Source organism: Neomonachus schauinslandi, chromosome 8, assembly GCF_002201575.2.
Source record: "Neomonachus schauinslandi chromosome 8, ASM220157v2, whole genome shotgun sequence".
NCBI lineage: Eukaryota > Metazoa > Chordata > Mammalia > Carnivora > Phocidae > Neomonachus > Neomonachus schauinslandi.
In genome coordinates, this window is record NC_058410.1 from 133,039,356 (window position 1) to 133,063,793 (window position 24,438).

The following is a 24,438-nucleotide window of genomic DNA, read 5'->3' on the forward strand; positions in this document are numbered from 1 at the left end:
AGAACTAGAGAAGGCGAAGCAATTTGTCTCTAAGTTCACATCTAGTTAGGACCAGAGCTACAATCAATTCTCAGCCTCCTAGTGTGGAAGTCAGAGTTCTTTCCACTGGATTATTCACTCATTCCCCAAGAGGGATTCCCCAAATGGTAAGTATTACCTCAGGGAGCTGAAAGGGGGTTCATATAATATATATGTGGTCAGCAAAATGTGGGGCAATTTTCAGGCAACTAAAAATAGATTGGAAGGGAAGTGCATCATTATGTGCAAAATTGAATTTATTGGAGGAAGTATAATTTATATCCGCAACACAGATTCAAGATTAATCTAATATAAACAAGTAATGGAGAATTAACTCTTCTACTGTTATTCTTGAGAATATGCATGACTGCTTCCTCTTTCTTGATAATGGATGAGATTCTTTTTTAATTGTTTCTGACAGCCCCACTATTTCAAGACAAAATGTGCAGTTTCTTGAGGTTGACATTCCTCAACTGATTATTTTCTGTCTATTCCTTAAATATGTGTTAATAATTTGTGTACTTTAAAAAAAATTACACTTATTTCTCATGTACCTTTTTTCTGGTCTTGGGATAACTGTATTAACCCAAGAGGTCCTGAGGGGAAGGTAGCTCTGGTGGACCCCAGGAGACACGGAGCTTTTCAAGAGCTTTTCAAGACACGGAGCTTTTCAATCCCTCCTTAGATTATCACTGCCCCTCCCTATATAAATTGCTATTTCTTGTGTGTGTGTGTTAAACATCATGGAAACCAAAGTATTCCCCAAGGGCTATGAAGATTCCATTTGCATCACTGGGGTCATTTCATTCCAGAGTCTCTTAGTCTTTGGTCATTTGGCATCTGATGGAGCATGTGGACACTTTGCAGGCATCCATGCAGGAGCAGTGACCCCAAGTGTGGGAGAACCGGGATCCAAACTGAGCTGCCCCATCCCCCATTCTGGATACCCCAGATTCCTGAGAAGGAGGGCTCTGCTGCTATTTCTTAGTGACATTCAGCTACATATAGGGCACTGTGTTGACTGCACACTTCCCAGGAGATTGAGAAGGGCAGGCTTGGTCTAAAGGGTTTGTGAGGGGAAATGACAGGAAGGTCTTGGTCTAAAGGGCTTGTGAGGGGAAACGACAGGAAGGTCTTGGTCAGGCGTCCTTATGCCTCCAGCTAGATCTTTTCTGGACACCTGTTGCCTCATGGATTCTGAATGCTTCAGCATGGTCACTAGCCAAAAGTCTGGTCTCCTACCCAATCCTCATGAGGGTGGTGGTGCTATTCCCTGAAGTACCTCCCTCCCGCCCCGGCAGATGTTTCTGCCCTCTTGTGCTTCACAACCACTTCTGGGGGACAAGATTGGAGAGTAGTAAGCAATGTCAGGGGGATCTCTCTTACTGGCTCTGAGGCAGTTGAGTGAAAATCTGGTAGAAGTACAAAGCTAGGTTGCTTTTCCTCCTTGGACGAACTGAAAGGCAGTTCAGTAATGTGAAGTTGTTAAGTGTTACTTAGCAGCTGGGGGGAAGCTAGGGTCAAATGCCAGGTATGTCAGTCACTGTGTGACCTTGGACAAATTTCAAAACCTCTCTGAGCCCAGTTTCCTTATCTGAAAAACGGGGAAAATAATAATACATACATCAGAGGGGACTGATGAAGAATGAGTGGGAAAGAACGCACAGTGCTTGTCTCCGTAAACATGAACTATTGTGATAGTTAGGTTTTGTGATTGGAAATATGACCCAGTTCAGACTCCCTTATTTTTCGGATAAACTTAAGTGTGATTGTTATGGTCGGATTGTCACACAGCTACGGATAATGATAGTCAAGAATAGCTCCGTGTCTTCCTGAAATTCAGCTCAATGCTTTTTCACATCATACTGTGAGTCAAACCTGCAGTGTGCCTTCTCCAAATCTTGGGGGAAAAAAATCAAGTGACGAAAGTGTATGTTTTAAAATCTTCCTGGCATGATCTTGTTTTATTTGCTGCCTACAGCTTTGGATGGCATGCTTTAGAACACCAGATTATATGCAAGTATGGGCTAAATAATTGTTGATAACTGAAGAATGCTAAAGTTCCAGCTGGTATTTGGATAAAAATTAACATTAAATATAATGCATTGTTTCCACCCGAAACAGACACAGTTAAGGAGAGCATGCTTTAAAAGGCTGACGTTTTTATTTATTTTTTTACCCTAAATATTTTGCTGTTCCAAGAAAAACAAGATTAAAAAAAAATTTTCTTTTGAGCCAGTATAGTGTAAGTCAACTGTACCAACTTGTTTGAATTGTGAGATTAACCTACAAGCTCTGCCTGCAGATAGGGTCATGGGGTTAAAGGTCACAAGGAAGGCAGATGGATACCATATTGTTTACAGCTTGGAATAGAATCCCCTCTGCTCCCACTCTAAAGCACAGCTTCATACCAGTTACTTGGGTCCAAAGTTTACTTCCGATTCCACCCTTAACAGACAAGTGCTGAGTCCATCAAGTTTTACTGCAGTCAATACATCTCCCTTCCAGAAGCAACTGGTCACAGCCATTTCCAACACAAAGCTGCTTGGGCCACTCTTTCTTCTTTTTATAGTCTGTTTCCAGACACTCGGTGACCCATAAACTTAACTTACAACCAAGTCACAGCCATGACCAAAACTTTTGCTCTTGTGCCTACCCCTAACACTCCCTGGCTTCCCAGGCAGGGCCCTGTTGCCTTTTCCCAGGAAGTGCTTGCTGGGAGGCAATGAATCATCCTGTTTGTCCCTGGTGGGGTCATTCCTTTCCGTCCAACCCACGTCCTGGGTCCTTAATCCAGACGGTTTCCTTTAAACATTCCCCACACCCTGGGATTTTCTGGTTTGCCCTCACAAATGCCATCCTGCATTGAATGCCTGGCAGAATCCTTAATAATGGATCTGTGGCTCCTGGTTGGCGAGTTAACGTCAAGGTCTGCCAGGGGCTCCCACCACCTGTGCAAACACAACAGGGGTTCGGTTGATATTTCTAGTCTGTTGTCCTGGTGGTGTCATTTAAAACCTAATTTGTCTTCTTCCCCTCCCTTTCCTCTCTAAATAGGGTGAGTATATATATGTTGAAGAGCGTGTGATGGAGTCATTTGGCATGTAGGCAGGGTGGAATTTGAGAATTATTTAATTTAAAGAAACTCATTAGGGTCTGGGGTCCAGAAGTGATCATGTGCAATCCCATGATGACTAAGTTACCCAGCTTCCTAATTTTATAGCTTTGGATAGGTCAGTAAGATTCCTTGACTTGATCAACGCTGTGAAGCCAGTTAAAGGCAGGGTTAGAACTAAGGTCTTCTCACTCCCCATCTGGTGTTTTTTTCGTTACACAATACTATGTTCCGTCAAAATATGATTTTGTTTTGGGGCAGAAAGACTGGCTTCACAAATAGGGAGACAGGAATGACACGCATTTTGATTTTGTAAAGCTGGTGTCTATCTCCTGTACCCTATTAATAAATGAAGGAAGAAGATAGGGGTTAAATCTCCTCAGAGAAACACACAGAGTTAGAACATTTTGGTTACACAATTTTGATTTATCATGTTTTAGAACCGGAAGTTACTTTAAAATAATCATCTAGCCCAGTGAGTTTCACACTGTTCAGTGGAAGCCTACGTGCCTCGAGGGCCTTCTCTGGATAGAAGAAGGGAAGATGCAGGACTTAGAGCCACTTAGGGAAGCCTGTCTTCACCTGTTTTATAAAATGTTGGAATTTCATGTTAGATTTGACTTTAAAAGGGGACTCCACTTCTCAAGATAGTTTGCAAACCTTCAATCTCGGTCAAACCCCCTAATGTACAGAGAAGAAGACTGAGGCCTTGAAAAGTCACTCTGGGGAGGGGCAAAGCAAGGACCATCCCATTCGAGGGACGAGGGAACCAAGATTAAATTCTCAAGATATCTGTAGAAAGTTAAGAATTTCACTGCATGGCAAAGCCAGGGCCAGAACCAGAACACACGGCTTTTTATCCCCAGCCCGTGACTTTCCCCATCAGTTCCCATTATTGAATGATATTAAACGTGGGAGACCTTAATTGCTCCATGATCAAAGGAGTCCCCAAAAGAACGGAGGGCTAAAAGGGAAGAGGTGGAGGGAGGAGAGGAAGAGAGGCAACCATCAAGTAGTGTGGGGTGGATAACTTACCCCCAGACTATGGAAGCAAGTTGACCCAGTCTCACTTTCTTTCTTCATGAGTCCATTTCATTACGAAAGTTCCCTGCTACAATGTTATATGCCCAGGGCCTGAACAAAGGCCTGGCTCCTAGAGCTCAACCAGTATTTGTTGAATCCTCCTACCATCTTTAGAACCCTTTTCTGATCAAGAACTCGAGTAGGATATGTTTAGAAATATCAAATTTGTATAAGCATAACCATCACGTAGAACAGATTCATTCCCCCACCAAGTGCACAAGGCCAGTTTAGCAAGCGAATCAATGAACTTAGCTGGCAGGGTTGGAATAAAAGAAGAAAATATGACTCAGCGTGGATCCCCTACTCAACCCCGCCCTGGCAAATCCCCAGGGTGCCTGGGCACCCCGCAAGGTTCCCAGTAGCAGCTAGCACCACCGATCTCTGTTCCTGACAGAGGGAAGTACACATCCTGCCCATAAGCTGCTGGGCAGATGTTCAATTGCCCTCTGGGGTAGCCTGACCCTGAATGAGCTTCAATAGAAACAAATAAAACCTGGAATCAGAAGGTTCTTATTATATCTCACCCAAAGTGCTTAGCATTTGTGGTAGGTTATCAAAGAGTCCTGTACAAAATCTTTCGCTAGGGAATTTTAAGAACAGGATGGCTAGATCCTGCAGGTTTTGAGGTATTTTCGTCTTCATGGTACCACAACAGTATTACAGTTTTTGTCTTTCAAAGCGCCTTGAGGCAGGCCAATGGATTAGGTGCCCTTCTGCGGCCGTATGCTCCTTGGCTTCGTTTCAGAGGAAGAAAACACGAAGTGAACTCCCAAGCAACAAAAAGAAGGAAGAGAGCTTCCAGGAGAACATTATAAGGCAATGAACGAGAGAGAGAGAGAGAGAGAGAGAGAGAGAGAGAGGCCGGCCCTATTTAGCAGGAAGAAACGTGTGCCCGACCAAGGATCCAGAAGCGTGAGAATCTGCTAGCAACCATGTTTGCTCCGCTGGTCCCGGTTTTTGCCCACGTCCTGGGATCCACCTCCGGCATTTCGTGTTGCGGTCTTCTGGGCGTTCAAGGGTGGGCTGTTTATGTCAACATGGTGGGATTACCGTAAAAGTCATTAGACGCACTGCTGAATGTGGCTCTTCCATTTACAGTAATTAAAGCCAACTACTCAGCTGCCTTTCTCTTTGGACCCAATTCCTGCTTCTCCTCTGCTTCGGCCTCTGCGGTCTCGGACTCGGGCGCTGCGAGGGGCTCCCGATGGTGTCTGCTTCCTCCACCTGCTGCAGGCAGGGCCAGGCTGCCAACACGGACAGGCCACTGCCAGGAACTTCATTATTCTTTTTATTTTAATCCTCTTATGTGGATCCAAGTGGCAGTTTCAGTCCCAAGGCTTTGGCACGGCAACAAGTGGCTGGCGCGGGGGTTGGGGTGGGGGGCGCCGGACCCGGGCTCGGGCTGGAGTCCCCGCCTGTTGTCCCTCCGCCGCCCACCCCGCCCACCGTCCCCCGGGGTCACGGCTTTGCAGCAGGCCAGCGGGAAAGTCCTATATTAAAGCACTCTACTATTTTTAATCCCTGGCCCGCCCCGTCCGCGGCCAGGGGCTCCCCGTCCGGGAGGCGCACCCACGCGCGGCTCCCTCCCCGCCCCGTCGGGCCCCGGGCGCTGGGAAGCCGCCCCTCGCGGCCCGGCCCCTCTCGCGGGCGGCGAGCGCACGCACGGACTGCCTCGCGCTCCCATTGGCTGCTGCCTGTTGCTAACCCACGTGACCGGCGCCGGCGCGCCCCGCCCCCGAGCCCCGCCCCCGCGGACTCCCGCTCGGCCGCGCGGGGCAGGCTGCGCTCGGCCGCCCGACCCACCGACTGCGCCCTCCGCGCGGCGCCCGAGCGGCCGGCGGTGCCCACAAGGTGGCAGTGCCGCGCTGTTTGTGCCCTGGCCGGGTCCGCGCGAGCCGCCGGGGCCGTCGGTGCCCGTGCATGTCTCCTGTAAAAAAGTTTTCATGAAGGCAAGAGCACCGGGTCCTGGGGCTCTCCCGGGCCGGCTGGTCCGCGGCCCTCCGGTTTCGGGGTCCCTCGGGGAAACTTGCACTTCGAGGCCCCGATGGCGTCTTCTTTGTCCCCAGCTCAGAGAATCGGGATCTGGGGCCTGTAAATTGGAAAGCAGGTCTGCTGATGCTTTCAGGAGTGTTTTATTTTTCTGCTGTCGGGCCCGTACACTGAGAGTTGATTCTTACAGAGACAGGCAGACACCCCGACAATTATCCTTTGTCCCTCTTCCTGAGAGCCTCCCTCACCGGAGAAGCAATCTGCAGCCTCCTTTTGCGCTGGCGAAAGACCTAAAGCACCAGCATTTCGGAGGGTGCTTGCCCGCGCCCGAGTCCTGGGATCCTGACCTGCTTGGGAAGAGGAGGACACGGGGGAACCTCCCGCTGTCCCGGGATGCCTTAATTCCCCGCACACGGAGAGATAAGCTCCTCCGACCTCATTTGACCCCGCTGCAGGCACCAGGCGTCCTCATTTAGCATGCGAGGCCTCAGAGGGTCGACTTTTGTCTCTGCTCACTGGAAATTTTTTTTCTTCCTTCACCTCTCTCCTTGCACCGAGGCTGGTCCTACGTTCCCTACTGCAGCCTTACCTCCTCCCCCCACCCCCCGCCCATGGGCACATGTTTGCCTCTGTCCTTTTTCACTTTAAACAAAATGTTCTGAGGGCTCTCTGGGTCCACAGACCCTGGGAAAGAGGCAGGTCTGAGAAGGGGAGGGCAAGACAGGAACTGGGGCTGCAGTCACCTGTAGGAGGAAAAGGGAAACACCCCTAGGTTTTGCACTGTCAGCACCATGGTGCCCAAATGCCATTCCCTGGCAGTCAAGCCCTTCCTGTTGGGCAACCTAAGATGCCCTCCAGGGAGTTTCCCACCATGCACCTAGTTGGCTTCAACCTAGCATTCATCCATGGGTAAGAGGATGCTAAAGGGGGCCTCTGTTCATGTGGGCTGGAGTTTCTGCTGATGCTCAGACGCGGAAGAGTATGTGCCAGGCGATGCCGCTCACATTCTTGAGGGAGCCTTGGACCACTTGAGTATGAAGTGATGTGCATGGTTAGACAAAATATATATGTATATGTCCAAATGAGCCGTATGCTGCCTCTATCCCTTGGAATATATGCTTTCCAAGTATGTATTCCAGTAGGAATGTAAGTATGTAACCCAGTAGGGCTGCCGTGACTCACCTTTTGGGGGAACTTTCTTTTGAAAATGACATTCAGATCCAGTTTGATCACTGGGGAGCAGGGCCATCATCCTTCACCTCCCGGCTGCATGATAGGAGGCCAAGGACCCAGGAGAGGCCAGCAGTGAACAATTGCTTAAGAAAGGTGTGCCCCTGTTGTGCTTTTCTATCTAGGATAAGATAAATGAGGAGGGCCCTGGAGAACTACCTGAGGAGCTTTCCAGGTGTCTCCTGGAGTTTGGGGGCGGGGGGGGGTGGCATAGGGACCGATATGACCTCAGAGAAGAGAGAGTTGTTCACAGTTGTGGGAGGAGGTATTTGGAACAGCCTCTGCTTCCCAGAGCTGGCAAGGCAAACGTACACTAACCAGTCTTCCTGGCACAGTGGGCCTACGTCCCCAGATGGGGGTGGGGACAAGGTGAGCAGCAGGAACGAGGACCTCTGGGGACAGAGTGAGTGGCCAGCTGGCAGAGGCCACCCGTGAAAGGGGACCTCTGACAATAGGAGAAAACCCAAAGGGGTACCCCACATTTGCAGAGCCAGCATTATTTGTGTATCTGCCACCAGCCCCTTTCACGGTGGAACTCTCCTTGAAGAGCTTGGTTCTTTGGGTTGCGAGAGATCTGAGCCACCAGCTAGGGATTGGAGAAAGTGGAGGATCCAAGAAGCAACAAGCATTGATCGTGTTTCCCTCCCAACCACAAGTTCCCGAACCTAAGCTGGCCTCCAGTTGTTGGTGGGAAGAGAGAAGCACTCATTTCAATGTGGTGGTCAAGTTCTTGCTTTTGATTGCACTGAACTTTTGAATATCTAAAAAACGAGGCAATTCATGAGTCCCTGAGTGTGACCAGGTTAAGCTGGTTGATGAGATGTGCCTCTGAGGTGGGGAATAACATACTCCAGCGAACATTCACATCCTATGTAGCAACTTACGTGTATTATTAACTCATTTCATCCTTGCAACAGCCTTGAGAGATGGATGGTCTTCTTCTTTCCGCATCATAGATGAGGAGTCTGAGGCCCAGAGAGGGTAAGTAAATAGTGCCAGGCCCACAGCTAGTAAACGGCAAAACTCGGATTTGAATATAGACTTCGGAGTCTAGGTATGGAACTCACGTGCTTCCCCATTGCTCACCTTACCTGACTCCAAGGCCCAACTCTGTTCCCGTCTAGAACCCTTCCTTGCCCCCTGACGGAGCCTCTCCTGCTCTAGCATGTTTTCAGGGGTGCGGTCCCGGCGGCAAAGTGGCTGTTGCCCTAAACAGTGGGCACATCTTCTGAGCAGTCGCCTCCCACACCTGTGACACGTTTGTTAATTACCTTCAGTGCTGGCAGCTGCTCTTCTGAAAGTGGGTATGATGTTTGCAACCATCCTGAAGCCATTTGGAGTCCAGTTTAAAACCAACGATCAAGCTGAGAGAAACTAGTTTTGGTAAAATGAAACAGGGTACGCTCACTAATGAGGCTGGTTTTCTGTGGTTTAAAAACTGGATCTGAATGTCATTTTCAAAAGGAAGTTCCCCCAAAAGGTGAGTCAGGGCGGCCCTACTGGGTTACATACTTACATTCCTACTGGAATACATACTTGAAAAACATATATTCCAAGGGATAGAGGCAGCATAAGGCTCATTTGGAAATATACATATATATTTTGTCTAATCATGCACATCACTTTGTACTCAATTTCATTTATATTCTTTCTGTACAACTGGATTATAAAATGTGAGGAAAGAGACTGTCTTTTAGTTTTTTAGATTCCCTTTCACATCAAATCTATAACTTGGTGACTTGCACATAGTAAATGCAGGGTAAGAATGTTAGGCTGACAAGGAGCCTTGTGTATTGGGGGAACTTTCTAGTTGAGTAGAATTCAGAGGGGAGTCCAGGCCGTGCAGATGAGCTGGGGTGCTGGGTTGAAGAAAAGTTACCGTGATAGAGAATAACATGAGAAATACTTGGCCTACTTGCATAGAGCATCTCATGGGGGTAGAGTTTATTTGGTGAAGTCATGGGAGATATAATTAGAAAGGGATGTTTTATGGGCAGGTTGGATCTTTACCTTCTAGGTCAGTGGCTTCTAATTTTTTAATCATTAGACATTTCCCCTTGCTCCCCCTTGTAAACTGCCCCCCCACCCCCCCAACAGAAACACAGTATATAGAACAGATAAAGGTAAAAGGTATCTGGCTAAAGTTGTCGGGGGGGTGGGGGAGCTGGGGCTGTTTCCCTTAGTGTGGTCCTTTGTACACACACCAGCTACCTCTGAGGAATCCCAGGGCTCTTGCCAAGCAGTTAACCCCTAATGTAGACACCAGGGAGCCCTTGAATACTGTGTCCCTTTTGCATCTCTGCAGAAGTATGCAGTTCCTAGCCTCCTGACACTTCTGGATCTGCTCCTTACAACATCAAAGCTCTCCTCTCTCCAGGGAGTATTGTGGGGTCCTATCCCTGTAGGATACCCTGCCCAACAGCCACTCCCCTTTCTTGCTTGCTAATGGAACCCAAGTTTAATCCGGGCAGCCGTGTAGTCAGTGACACTGATGAATCGTGATTGCTCTAAGGCAGGGATTGGCCAAATCCAGCTGCCAACTCTTGCAGTAAATAAAGTTTTATTGGAACAAAGACACTCAGTTGTTTACCTCTTGTCTATGGCTGCTTTCATGCTGTGAGCTGAGTTGAGTAGTTGTGGCAGACTGTATGGCTTGCAAAGACTATTATTTACTATCTGGCCTTTTACAGAAAAAGTTTGCAGGCAGCCATGGTGATTCCATTCTCCTTTGCCAGGATTAGGGACAGACATATAGTCACTTTGACCAAGGACATGTGAAGTCTGTTGGAATCATCTGAAAAAGATTTTTCTTCCTGATAAGAGAGAGGAAATGAGAGGAACTTGAAGAGAAAGATCTGTTGCTGTCCTCTTCCCTTGCATTCCATCACACGAAGATGTGATGTCTGGAGCTTTAGCAGTCATATAGTAATCATGAGGAATAATAGATGAGACTGATTTCTTGATGGTGTCATCAAGTCACCAAATCTACCATAGGACTATTTAGTTTCAGACTTCTTGTTAAGCAAACAATAAAAATCCCTATGGTTTAAGCAACTCTTCACTGGGCTTTTGTTACTTGCCACTACATGTAGAATAAATAGGGCATTTTGTTTAAAGCCTAACTCCATGAGGCATCATACAATACTGCAAAGGGCAGAGTGTTTTTGTGGCAGTTATGCAATGCAGTGGAATATTGCAAATCTAGTAATGATAGCTAACAAGTCCTGAAAACTTACAGCATGCCAGTTGCTATAATAAGTACTTTACCTTCATTTTCTCATTATTACAAAACCCTGTGGGTACGTTTTCCTTATTGTCTCCATTGACAGATAAGGAAGAAAGTGAGGTTAGAGAAGTTTAATGATTTGCTTGAAGTTACACAGGTAGGTGGCAGAGTTAAAATTTGAAGCCAGGTCTGCTGACTTCAAAAGCAATGCTCTTTTTTTTTTTTTTTTTAATTTTTTAAATTCAAGTTAGTTCACATATAGTGTAGTATTAGTTTCAGGGTAGAATTAGTGATTCATCAGTTGCATATAATACCTAGTGTTCATTACATCAAATGCCCTCTTTAATGCCCATCACCCAGTTACCCCATCCCCCCACCCACCTCCCCTCCAGCAACCCTCAGTTTGTTTCCTAGAGTTCAGAGTCTCTTATGGTTTGTCTCCCTCTCTGCTTTTGTCTTATTGTATTTTTCTTTCCCTTCCCCTGTGTTCATCTGTTTTGTTTCTTAAATTGCACATGAGTGAAATCATGTGATATTTGTCTTTCTCTGACTGACTTATTTCGCTTAGCATAATACCCTCCAGTTCCATCCATGTCATTGCAGATGGCAAGATTTCATTCTTTTTGATGACTGCATAATATTCCATTGTGTATATAGACCACCTTTTCTTTATCCATTTATCTGTTGATGGACACCTGGGCTCTTGCCATAGTTTGGCTATTGAAAAGCCACACCGTTAATCATGAGTTTACACTGCCATTTCTATCCACAGACCTGAGTTCACCCATCTTGGCCACTTAGCAGGCAAGTGACTTAACCTTCTTGAGCCTCCGTGTCCCTCTAATGATGTGAAGGTCACGCCTTCTTCAAAGTAAGAATGTTCCTGCTATCGTGCTTGACACGTGGTGTTTCACTGTTTTTAGTGTATGTGCTTGGTTCTTTAGGGGTAGGCAGCTGGCAGTAAATGAACCTCAGGGGTGACAAAGAAGCAGCCAAGAGAACAGCTAGGGGTGTGAATATAGACTCAAGTGAGCAGACAAAGGCACACCGGTTCCTAAAAAATTAAAGGAAGCTGGCCTCAGGACTGGAGCGGGGTTCCTTATGGTTAGTGGTGGCCTGAGTACCCTTTCTAGTCTATTGTCCTGTCTCCAGGTGCTTTGAAAAATTGTAAGGAACTAAACAAAAAGAAATTCCTTGAGTTGTTGGCATCACTCCCCTTTGCGTAAAACAGAGCCACCTTGCAAGAGCGAGCGTTCTTCAAAGTATGGGTCCCTGGGGCCGATGGCCATCAGGACATTGGTATTTCCCTTACTGTGGTAAGGATGGAAGAATGGAAGTCTGAAGACTCTGAGGAAAGACCAGAGATTACCTCTGTGGTTCTGGGCTCTATCCGAGCGATTTCCTCTCTGAGCGTTACTGTACAGTTTTTAACGGGAAAGGGTAATCAAGACCGGTTTGCTCAACAACCTTAAGGAAATATATGAAATATAGAGTTTAAAAACCAGATTTAATTGTCAGGACTATTTTTAAGAGAGACCAAAGGAGAGCAAGAAAAACGACCCCAATGGCTTGTTATGCAACATCCAGATGTTTGGCATCGGTCAGGCCGATGAGGGAGTGACTTTTTCACTCTTCATCTGGTTGCTTTGGTCTCACTATAGACACAGTGAAAGAGAGGGTTATATAAGAAGCTTGCTGGAGCGGCCTTGTCCTTGCTCTCCACTTGCCCTTCAAGAGACCTGTGAACGTTCAGCTGCATGTTTAAGCTCAGATGCGGCAGATTCTTAATGAACACATTCCTTAGACCCAGCATGGGCTCGAGAAGCTTCTGGAAATCATTTAATGACGGCTTCAGGTAGACAAAGCAGTGGGTGAAAGAGATTTTCCCTTCTCCAGATGTTTTTAGGCTCAGGTAGACCTGGCGTTGTTTCATTATCAATATACTAATCTAACATCGTATGAAAATATGCTTGTGGGCTTTTAAAAGGTGACAGGGGCTGTTCCGAGGGATGGATCGATGTCCACATTTCAGCTTGCTTTGTTTGTCAGCGTGGATGTTTGTTCTTGCCAGAGATGCCAGTGAAGGGCAACCAGCACCGTTCTGCTAGAATAAGAACACCAAGACCTGATTAGTGTAAGCGTTTGTTGAAAAAGCATTTTCTCTGCACACTAATCTCTACATATCCTGTGGGGAAATCCTTTCAATCCCATACCTGATAAATAAATCTGGCAAGTGAATAAACACTCTGTAAGTCTCTTACTGATATATAATTCCACCTGTTATGTGAGTTCTGTTGGCCTCTGAGCTCAGCCAGCCTCATGCACCTTGCAAACTGACCCGGAAGAAAGGCTGCCAATGCAAAGAAGTGTGTCTCGAGCTTGCCCGGCACCGAGCACTTGACTCCAACCTTTTATAGGAATCAAGGGCCAATGTTGATGTCCTGGATTATGGTTGTTTTTATTTGGTACTTTTGGAATGCTTGAATACTCCATGAGGCATCATACAATACTGCAGATCCGAAACATCATGCTCTGTTTCCTCCTGGCTTTCCACTTAGGGCAAGGGGAGCGGTCCTGAAGCAGCTACAAAAATCCTTTTTTAAAAGTTAGAATCGAGTGTCAGGGCAAATAGTCTGTTCTTTAAGGCCCAGGCCGTCTCCCCACCCACCTGCAAGAGTCTTGGAAAGCTGCTTCACCACAGTTGGCACGTAACTACGTTAGAGTGACCTTCCTGTAGGTTCCTGAGGGCGCAGGTGATGCCTTCTTATCTTAGGAAAGATTGGTGCCTGGTGCATTCATTACTCATTAACTATTTGTTAGTAATTAATGAATGCTGAATGAATGAACTTCAGTTCTGTGTAAGTTTGTGTGTGTTTGTGTGTGAGACATTGCCAGAGAATGACAGGTCGGTCCTGTTCAATTAGGGATTTATTTTAAAATGAATTAGGAAAATTCTTTGTCAAGTCCTCAGTAGGACCCTCAAAGATGAGGGGGCTGCTTGCCAGATGCTGTCACAGGGCGCCCTGAACCAGCAACCTCCCAGGTCATACCTGCTGTATCTGAAAGAGAACTCCCTAGATGTATCCCCAACTGTCTGGACGCACATACGCACACACTGAAAATACCTTTATAAACCCCAAAGGACTCAGGCTCACTGCTTAATATGTACCATCAGTCATCTATGCATGATGTTGAAACAAGTTTCTGGATGATACTAGTAAAAGAATCAGACTGACCAATATCTTAGCAACAAAGGAGCTTCTATTAGTTTTCTATTGTTGCATAAGAGTTTACCCCCCCACTTAGTGATTTGATACAACAAACATTTATTATCTCACAGTTTCTGAGGGTCAGGAATCTGGGCATGGCTTAGCTGGGTGGTCTGGCTCAGAGTCTCTCAGGAGGCTGATGTCAACAGGGGCTATAGTCATCGGAAGGTTTGACTGGGGCCAGAAGACCTGTTTTCAAGATGGCGCCCTCCCATGGCTGGCAGAAGCCTCTGTTCCTTAGTACATGGGTCTCTCTTTAGGCTGCTTGAGTGTCCTCACCATTCATTTTCCCCAGAGCGAGTGATCCAAGAAAAGGAGCAAGGAGGACCCTGTGGTATCCTTTATGATTTAGTCTCAAAGGTTGCACACCATCACTTCTGCTTTATCCTATTCGTTAGAAGCAAGTCCCTAAATCTAGCCAATACTTGAGGGGAGGAAAATTAGGCTTCACTTCTTGGAAGGAGGGGCATCAGAGACTTTGTGGACATATTTTAAATCTATCGCAGAGCTGCTGTTTTGATTTGCCAGGTGTGTTTTGGAGCACTAGCTTGTCTTTCCAGATGTGTGTGTTAAATATGTAAATCCTGTTTACATCTGGAGGGAGTCCACATCGAGTTGCCCAATATGAGAAACGGGTCCTGAGTGTTTGATCTCATGCCTTTGCTTTGAAACTATTTCTGCTCTCTGTCTGCAGCATGGAGAAGCCTTTCCCTGAGATCCATTGGCAACCTCTTTAAAGAAGAACAGCAATAGCATTCACTATTAGCCATGCTTCTGTGTTCCACAAATTCATTCAATTCTCACAACCACCCAAAGGGCTAGACATTCTTAGGATCTTCCTTATTTTACAGATGGGGATCCTGGGGGCTGACATCATTTGCCCAAAGTCACGTCGCCAATAAATGGTAATGCTGGGATTTGAACCAGGTAGTCTGGCTCCAGGCTCTGGGCTCTTATTTTCCCCACTGTGTTAGATTGCCCCTTCCTTCAGCTGGACTGACTCTCTTCATGCAAGACCCTAAAGTTGGTCATACGTATGTTCTGTAGCTTCTACTTTAAGTCAGACCATGTCAGAAATCCTCTGCCAAGTAGGAAGGGATGGAAGTCTGGTATTTCCAACCATCACCACCACTGGGCCCCAGTTTAGACCTCCCCAGAGCCTTGCCTCATTCTGGGTTCTAGGAAACCATTCTGTTTTTTGCACCTTCAGGCCTGGAAATAATAACAGCTCCTCAATTGTGGTGGGTGAAATAATGACCCCCCCCCCCCAAGATGTCCATCCTAATCCCTGGAACCAGTGAATATGGCAAAAGGAACTCTGCAGGTGTAATTAAGTTAAGGGTCTTGAGATGGGGAGATTGTCTTGGATTATCCAGATGTACCCGATAGGCAAAGAGTCTTAAGAGTGAGGGTCTGAGTAGGGCAGGGGCTAGAAGATGCTCTGCTGTTGGCTTTGAGAAAATCGAAATGGGCCACGAACCCAGGAAAGTGGGCGGTCTCCAACATCTGGAAAGGGCAGGGCAACAGACTCTCCCCTAGAGCTTCCAGAAAGAGTGGCGCCCTGCTGACATCTTGATTTTAGCTTAGTGAGAACCATTTTAGACCTCGGACCTTCAGAACTCTAAGATAATACATTTGTATTGTGTTAAGCAAAAAAAAAAAAAAAAAACTGCAATGAGGATGAAAATCCACTCTGCTATTTTTATATAATATGATGACAGATGAAGAGACTACACAGCTACTTCTTATCAGAGATGATACAATTATATACATGTAGCACATGCTTATGTTCCAGGCTGTGGGATACAAACCCTGCCTTCGAGAAACTTAGAAACGCATTGGCAAGCAAAGGTGTACACACACAAAGCAAGCGAAACATCTTTATTTCAGGGCAAATGTGCACAGTGCTGGTAATGAGCACAGGGAAAGCACCGAACCAGGTGTGATCATCAAGGATGGCTGGAGCAACTGAGCGTCTTCTGGAACTCTTCTTGTCACCTCCTTACCATGTCCAAAAGGCCAGTAGGAAGCCAGAAAATAACCTTGCTGATAGGCAGTCCCCAAGCACACAGCATTCCGGAAGGTAGGAAACAGTTTTTCTCAGTGGTCCCCCTTTCGTTGATGGAGAGCAGCCTCCACTGAGTCCCCATTGCCTCTGCTGTCCCCGTTTGTCTGTGTTATGCTCCCACCTCTCCTCAGTGTCTGTGCAATCCTGCCCCAGCCTATAATGGTCCAGAGGTGCAGACTCATGCTCCCAGCTCGGTGCTCGATGGCCCAGGGATTTGGACACTCCCTGGCTCCCTTGAGGTCTTCCCTGCTCTCAGCATGGGTTCAGCAGCCTTCAGAGCTCAGCGTCCACAAGATAATGAAGCTTCCTCTTCCCCATTGCAGTTCCTCCCCAGCCTGACCCCTACACACCCACGGGGGTGCAGAAGGGTGATCGGGATGGCGAGGACAGACCACGAAGCCACTCCTCTGCACCCAGCAGGTGTCCGGGTCTGACAGGCTCTGCAGAAGGGCCAGGCTGTGAGTTTGGGAGGAGGGTTTAGGAGCCTTTGAGGCCAGGACAAAGTAGGCCCTGGATATTCTGCAACAGGAACCTAAGTTGCTGCCAGGCCTTGGAAATAATTAATATCCTTACTACTCAGAATCACATCCCCGTGTACACACGTAGGTCCCAGGGCGTGCAGCTCGGCTATTTGTCGCATTTTCCAGGAGGCTGCCTGGAGCCCCACGCCTGCTGTGATTTTTGCAGCTGATGGCACAGATGTCTGACCACGTTAATGTTGAGCTTGTGCCCGGCTGTCACAAGGCGCCCCGCCCCCCCCCCCAAGAAACATTTGTCTGTTTTTCTAATATTTACAGCCACATCCTATGCTCCCTGCTATGTGGATATCAAATATAAATGATTTCAGCTCTGGTCTTTGAGTGGGTAGAGACCAAGTCCACGAGTGTATTTCATGAGGTCTTTGCAGAGGGGCTGGTTCTCGTGTTGCTCCTCTCTGATATGTCGTGACTTCTCTTTGGTTTCTCAGTACTGATACGGAGAAGATTATCTGTCTTGGTGGCAGTATCTCATCCAGAATTCCTATCACTTTGGTAAGTGGGAAGGAGGATATTCACACGTACTATAAATATGCTGGGTCCTTACTAAAATATTTTTTAATTTAGAGTGGAATTTAGTATAAGAAATTTCCTTCTTGGACTCCAGCCAGTGAGTTTTAGGGGATTACCCGAAGGATTTTGTTATAAGACGGAGCCACTTCCAGATTGCTCTTACGGGGAGGGGCTCAAGCAACATAACGGGGCTGCAGAATAACCAAGACGTGAGAAGAGGCTTTGGGAAGTGGTCCCAGTCGATATTGCAATGAGAGGAGAGAGCCTGCTAGGTAGAGTTAGGTTCATTAGGCAACATGGTTACTGCTTCTAGTCTTCTTTAAATGGTGAATTTTCTGCTCTCCTGCTTTCTGATCTATGATGTGGCCCCCACAGCAAGAGGGTCACTACTTCGGTCTAAGAGCATGTGTCCCGGAGTCGGCTGGCGGGGATTTGGAACCCAGCCCTGTCTTCCCCAGCTGCGAGACCCCTGCCCCAGTGGCTTCTCATTTCTGAGTCCTGGTTTTATGAGCCTGGACATGATACTAACAGCAACAACCACCATCATCATATCCATCGAGAAGGCTTATTTTTAAAATGAAATCATAATAATTCCCACAAATCCTTTAGTACCTGGCACATGGTACGCGGCGAAAATGCTATCTTCTGTCATTTGTTGTTGTTGTTGTTGTTGTTTTTTCAGATTTTATTTATTTATTTGACAGAGAGATACACAGCGAGAGAAGGAATACAAGCAGGGGGAGTGGGAGAGGGAGAAGCAGGCTTCCCGCGGAGCAGGGAGCCCGATGCGGGGCTCGATCCCACGACGCTGGGACCTTCAGGTCATGCCTGAAGGCAGACACTTAACGACTGAGCCACCCAGGTGCCCCTCTTCTGTCATTTGTAAGAGTAGCTGTAATATTGTCGTATTTTTGTAATGAATTAGAAGATTCAGGGTACACAACATAAAGATAGTGCTGAGGATGGCAACATTTTTAAAAGGGGGGGGGCTCGACATCCTGAGTTTTAGATAAAGATCAGGAATGAAGTATTTGCTTTGTCCCTGGGAGGTGTTAGCCCTGGGTTCGGCTCCGTGGAGGCTTGTTGCCAGCTAGAGAAGAAGCCTGCACCTTCTTTGGCTTGCACACATGTAGAAGTATGTGTGTGTGTATACCTATGTATCCTGCTGCGTGTCATACACCACTGCAAGATGTAGAGAGAAGCATTATGGCTATGAATAAAAATGTCACAGAAAAAAAGACATTTCTCTTCAGGCCTTTCAAATGGACCACAGCCCACTGAGGGGCCTTTTCTTCCCTCAAAAGCCAGCTAAAGGCATCGGGGCTGATCATTTTTCAACACGCTTTTTTCTTCTTCTGTTTGGATTGTTCTAAGCGTGGTCCCCAGGCATCTGGAAAATTAAATGAGAGAAATCAAATAATTCATCCTTTTTTTTCCCTTGGAGTGAGGACCTACAGAAATAAAGGGAACCAAGATCCTTACAATAGGATCCCTATAGGTTTCAGGGAACAAAGAGTGACAACAATCATGTATGGCTTGAAATAGCTACACTTCAGGGTAGACCTATTATACAAGAGAAATTATACCGGTGGTATTCTCAGCCACGTAAAAGAAGACACGATCTCCACTCACCATCATAAAAAGATTCGCCTCCCAATTGCAAATCTCTCACTTCTGCTATAGAGACAGCACTTGCCAGCAACGTGGAAGACAATTGAATTGGGAAGGGACGGAGAAGTTGGAGAACAAAGAGGTGTATTAATGACAGTAATTGGTGTTAGCACCTCTGATTCATGAGGTTTTCAGTGTCACTGGTCAGGCCTCTTCAAAGAGTGGGCACAGCCGTGATCTGCAGGCACGGTTTGGGGAATAGCCGAGCGAGGTGGAGAGGGATTCCCCTGGCACTCGTCTGTGCTTTACTGTCGGTCCTGAGAGCTGACAAGTGCGCGCGTGGACAGCTAAGAGCAGGATGCTCCTGGCACCCCATCTCAGGGGAGCCCCAACTGTTCCGGCAGGGTCTCTTCACACCGTGGAAAATAAAACAGGTGAAGAATCAAGAATGTTCGAGGAAGAAGAAACAGGAATTGTGGTCTCTGACATAGGAAAGCTTTTTTAATGCCTTTAGGAAACTGGAAGGAGACCAGTATGAGTGGGGTAGAGGGGCCAAAGGAGGGGAGAGCCCAGGACCCATTTGTGCCACTCCCCACAGGCCAAAGGAAGGAGTTTAGATTTCTGTTGTAAGTGCGTTGGTAAACCACAGAGGACTTTTAAGCTGGGGAATTACCAGTTATCTGTTATATATTCCCAATTAGTAAGATCTCGAAGGAACTTCAGGGCACTCTCTGAAATGATAAGTTTTCAGTAGTCCTCATCAATACTCCCCACCCCCCCAGGCAAGTTGGGATAATAGAGGCCAGCCCATCGGCCAAGGTCATCAAATCTGCTGGAGGGCACAGCAAAAGAGAAATTTGGAATTTCTATCATTAGATTCAATCTAATGATCCATCATTCTATCATTAGATTCAATCTAACAAAAATCTAATGTTTTTGTTAAGCTATATTTGTAGTATATAGACCCTAAAATAAATTTAGGGGTCAGTGAGAAAAGTAAAGGGTAGAAGGTGTAGGGTTATTAGGGCATATTCTCATGTAAAGGATGGTTTGATATTAATCGAGTGGTATGCATATGTGCCTCGTTGGGTTATTATTAGTACATAAAGGGAGCAGAAGACATCATTCTTTACCATCTTCTAGTGCCAATGGGTCTTTATTCAAAACTGAGCTATTTTCAGGAGGGTGAGAATTCTTCTGTATCCCCAGCTCCAGGTTAAGATATCAAAGGGGAAGTTTGCAAATGAAATTTCTCCTTCGGAGATGTTCCTGGATTAGAGAATTCCAGAAGTATAACTAAGCTGGAGACAATTTAGAGAGCATTTGAGACTTCAGAAAGTCTTGCAAGTGCCGCTGAAGTTTTCTCTGGGTCCTTTCGACATTGGGTCCCAATCCCATTATAATGATTTGTAAGACAGCAACAGACCCTGCTTGATGGCTCCACCTGTTTGAAGTAAAAATATGTACAATATAGTTATATACTTTCATCAGTCAGCCTGGGTTTAGTTATGCTGCGGTAACAAACAGTCCCCAGTGCTCAGCGTCTTAACAAAAACAAGGCCCTTAGTTTGCTGGCAAACTATGGGCTTTGTTCTGGGCTGTTTTTATTCCAGAACCTCGGCTGAAGGAGCAGCCCCATCTGAGACATGCCAGCCTCATGGCGGAGGGAAAGACCAATGGCTTGACCATGTGTTGGCTTTGAAAGTTCTGGGAGAAGCAGCATGGGTCACTTTAATGTGCATCTCATTGGCCAGAGCAAATCAAACAGTCAAGCTCGAAGCTAGCAAGAAGGGAATAGTCACTGTTCTGCAGAAATGCTCTGTAGGGAGGGGCACCGAATATCATAAACAAGTCATGAAGTTATGACAATGCCCTGCTTTACTTTCTGCATTTTTTTTTAACCATCTTTAAGGTGGAAATCTTGTAACCATTTTACATGAATCGAGCTGAAAACATTCAGACACTGTAATTCAGAATATGATCCAGTCCCTGAAAACCAGCATCACAAGCGTTGCTTTTGAAGGGTAACTTCTGAAAGTCTGATATGAGCAGTTTGGATGTGACTAAACACAATTTTACGAGAAGAAAAGAACATTTAATAAAGCAGAGTTCTCAATTCCTAATCTGATCTTGTACCAATCTCTCAAGAATTTGAGACTAAGTTCTAGGGGGGCTTTAATGCAGAAAAGAAAGGAGGAAAAAGAATCTTGTATTTCTTTCTCCAAGTTCGGGTGAATGGGATGCAAAGAACATATCGGTAACATAATTGTAGTCAACATTATGTTCTGTTTAGGAAAGTCTGAATTATGTGGTTAGCTGTGGAATAAGAAACTTTATTTTCACCAAGTGGGAAGAGAAAACAGCTTCATGTGAGTCCAGGAAAATATAAGCCAACCATCAAAAACACGTCACATCCAGTCGAAGGTCCGTTGCATGATTTTAGTGGCCCCAAGTGACCTCTTTGCTTCTGCCCTGCTCCCCCAGTCTATTCTCCATACAGCAGCCAGACCGGGCCTCCTAAAACTTAGAGTATAGCACGTTCTGCTCAGAATCTGCACAGAACCCTCAGAGGAGCCTTCCAGCTCCCTCTGAACCATCTCCATTTCTGTGGTCCGTGGCATCCTATGTGACCGCCTTTCTGCCATCTGCTACCACTCACCTCCCCCCTCGATCCACGGCAGCCACACCGGCCTTGCTCCTCCTCTTCCTCTAACCTGCCAAGCCTCTGCTGCCACAGGACCTTTGCACAGACTGTCCCTTCCACCTGGGGCACTCCGATTCCAGAAATCCACGTTCCATATTCTTTTGCTTTATCAAAGAGGCCTTCCCTAACCACCTTACATAAAACAGCACCTACATCTTCTCTGCCTTCTTACCCTGCTTTATTTCCCCTCCTTAACACGTATTGCTCCATGACACCATATACATGTTCATTCTTCATCTCCTTTCCCTCAATTAGAATCACCAGGAGAGCGGGGACTTCATTCCACTCACTGTTTTACCCCTGGTGCTAAGAACGCCAGGTGACTGGCACATAGTAGAGGCATGATAAAATTTGTCAGACGAGGGGCGCCTGGGTGGCTCAGTCGTTAAGCGTCTGCCTTCGGCTCAGGTCATGGTCCCAGGGTCCTGGGATCGAGCCCCGCATCGGGCTCCCTGCTCGGCAGGAAGCCTGCTTCTCCCTCTCCCACTCCCCCTGCTTGTGTTCCCTCTCTCACTGTGTCTCTCTCTGTCCAATAAATAAAATCTTTAAAAAAAAAAAAATTGTCAGACGAATTAAAGGAAGGAACCATTGCTACTGTTCCTAATTCCATCAGATCTGTGTAAATATTTAAAGGGCCATTAGTAGAGAAACTAATAAAAATGTATTTTCCTGCCTGGAAGATTCACTCCACAAAAATGTGACATCAACTGTTTTGAAACAAAACAGAAAACCACAATCCCTATAATTTCCCCTGCTTTCTGTTAATTTTCTTCTGTAAAGTCTCTGTGTTTACGGTACCAGGAAGCATGACAGATCACAGAATCCTGAATAACGGGTGGGCTGAAAAGTCACCAGATACATTTCCACACGAATGATGAAATACCTTTTGTAAATGGAACGCAGTGGATTATGGTTAGGGCAATTAGGAGAGCAAAAGGAATGGCAGATCGAGGGGTAATGGGAAGCTGCTACAGGAGAGCTGCTCAAAACCAAACCCGGGAGCCTACACAGGTGGATGATACAACTACTAGAATGACTATGTGAAAGTAATAAGCAACCTCCAGGCCACGAACAGGTGACCGGCATTCAGCCGACCTTCTAATGTGGCCCGGAAAAGTGAGTCCTAGATCGGGACTTCTGTAACCCTTGAAAAATCACATCCTGAGATTCCCTGTTCTGTTTCTTGCTGTCACCCTCTGACGAGCTGCCACCACTCCATGATTTGCCCTGTCTGCAGCTTTTGTCTGCATGGAGAGCTTGTGAGTGACCACACAAGGCAGGTACTGGGTCCAGCTTCCTGTTCTAACTCTGAGCTCCTGCGGGGTAAGAGCCACATTTTCTACTTGTTTTCTCTGTCCCCTTGGCCACCAGTGACAACATACTGGTTGAAAAAATGCATGATGGAAAGAATGAGTTGACTTTTTCTTTGGGGATGTAATGAACCCATTTACAATGATGATTAGTGATTAAGCTGCTTTAATGATGGAGAGTGGAGGTGGTCGATTAAGACCTTGGAGCCCGAAGCTTAGTGAGGTGCCACCCAAAAAGGGAGGCCTTGCCTAGTAGGATGAGTGGATCTCATAACGCAGCATTGAGGAGGAGATCCTGGGCCCTGCGAGCCTCCGTGGCCTTCCTTGCTAAGTTAGAACGCACGGCGTGTGCAGGTTCTTTCCTTGGCTGGCCGGGTGTGGAAGTGGTTACCCAAGCCTGCGTCCCACCCATGAAGCAAGAGCTTCTCCGCCAGGTGTGAGCTGAGAAAAACATCTTCTCTAGAGGCCACCCGGGGGGCCAGATCAGGTAGCTCTGGGAGGCTAGACCCCGGTGATGGGCTCAAATTATCAACTCTTGCAGCAAGCCCAGGGGCAAGGTGCTTGTTGTAAAAAGCAGAGAAAGGGGATTCACGTATGTAAATTATGTAATCTAGTTCAGATACATCGTGGCACCCAACAGACATGGTCTCGCTTAGCCTTGGAACCACCTTGCTCCGGTGGTGTTAGTATCCTCCTTTTAGAGGCGAAGAAGTCACCGCTCAGAGAAGTTACATGACTGTCCCTATCAGTTGGGGCCCTGGCAGGAAGTCCACAACCCACTCACGAGGGTTTAACAGCAGAGAATTTGAGGAAGGGTGCTATTTCTTGAGGTGTGGGCTGGGCTGCTGGAGAGGGCTAGGAATGGTAGCTTCTGGGGATGGATAAGGGCCGGAAGCAGGTGCTAGCCCCAGGCCTGAGCACCCAAAGACAGCCAGGGGAGTGAACCCGTCACCCATCACCACAGTCCCTTTGGCTACAGGGAAGCCAGAGGAGACAGGGGCAGCTGATCTAGTCCCTGGAAGAGGGGCAGGGCAGAGAGTGGATCTGGGGATGGCAGTGATCAGAGCATGGCTTCCAGCGGCACCCACGGGCAGCAGAATACACAGGGGAGGGTTTGCAGCCCACTGTGAGTGCGCCATCTTGCCTTCTTTGCTGAGAGAGGAAAAGGAAGAGTTAATTCTTTCTTCTCCTGTTATCCCTCACTTTCCTCTTTTAAAGCCTTCTCTTCTCTCCTTTCCTCCCTCCTGCCCCCCATCCTCCCTCCCTCCCTCGCTCCCTCTGTCACAAACCCACTAGGCCCTGGGACACCAATAAACAGAGCCCGACTCCCTCCCTGAGGTACATACAGCAACATCGTGTTACTACAGAGCTGGTTCCATTCAGGGCACTCTGTTTTTTAAAGCCCCAAGTGCAATTTACTTTAGAATTTCATTTTTTAAAAGGGCTCCATATGGGAAGCGCTCGGAGATCCCCCAGGCAAGAGCACAACCTCAGGCCACAGCTCCCTTCTTCAAGGGGCCCGCACACCCAGACTTGCCTCCGTCTTGCTGCCAGAGCCCCAAGCCTTCCCTGCTGCGTTCATTCATTTATTTTTGAATAGATTTCCACTTTGCCTCACACCAAAATGGACTTAGGTCTTTCTGCTGCCCCTTTTTGGAGGGCTTGTACACCCATGAGTTTTATTGAAAAAGTGGGGTGCTTGGGACCACACCCTGTCACCAGGTCCCCCCCTCTGCCCCCGTCGGGCCAGGAAGACCCTCCCCAGG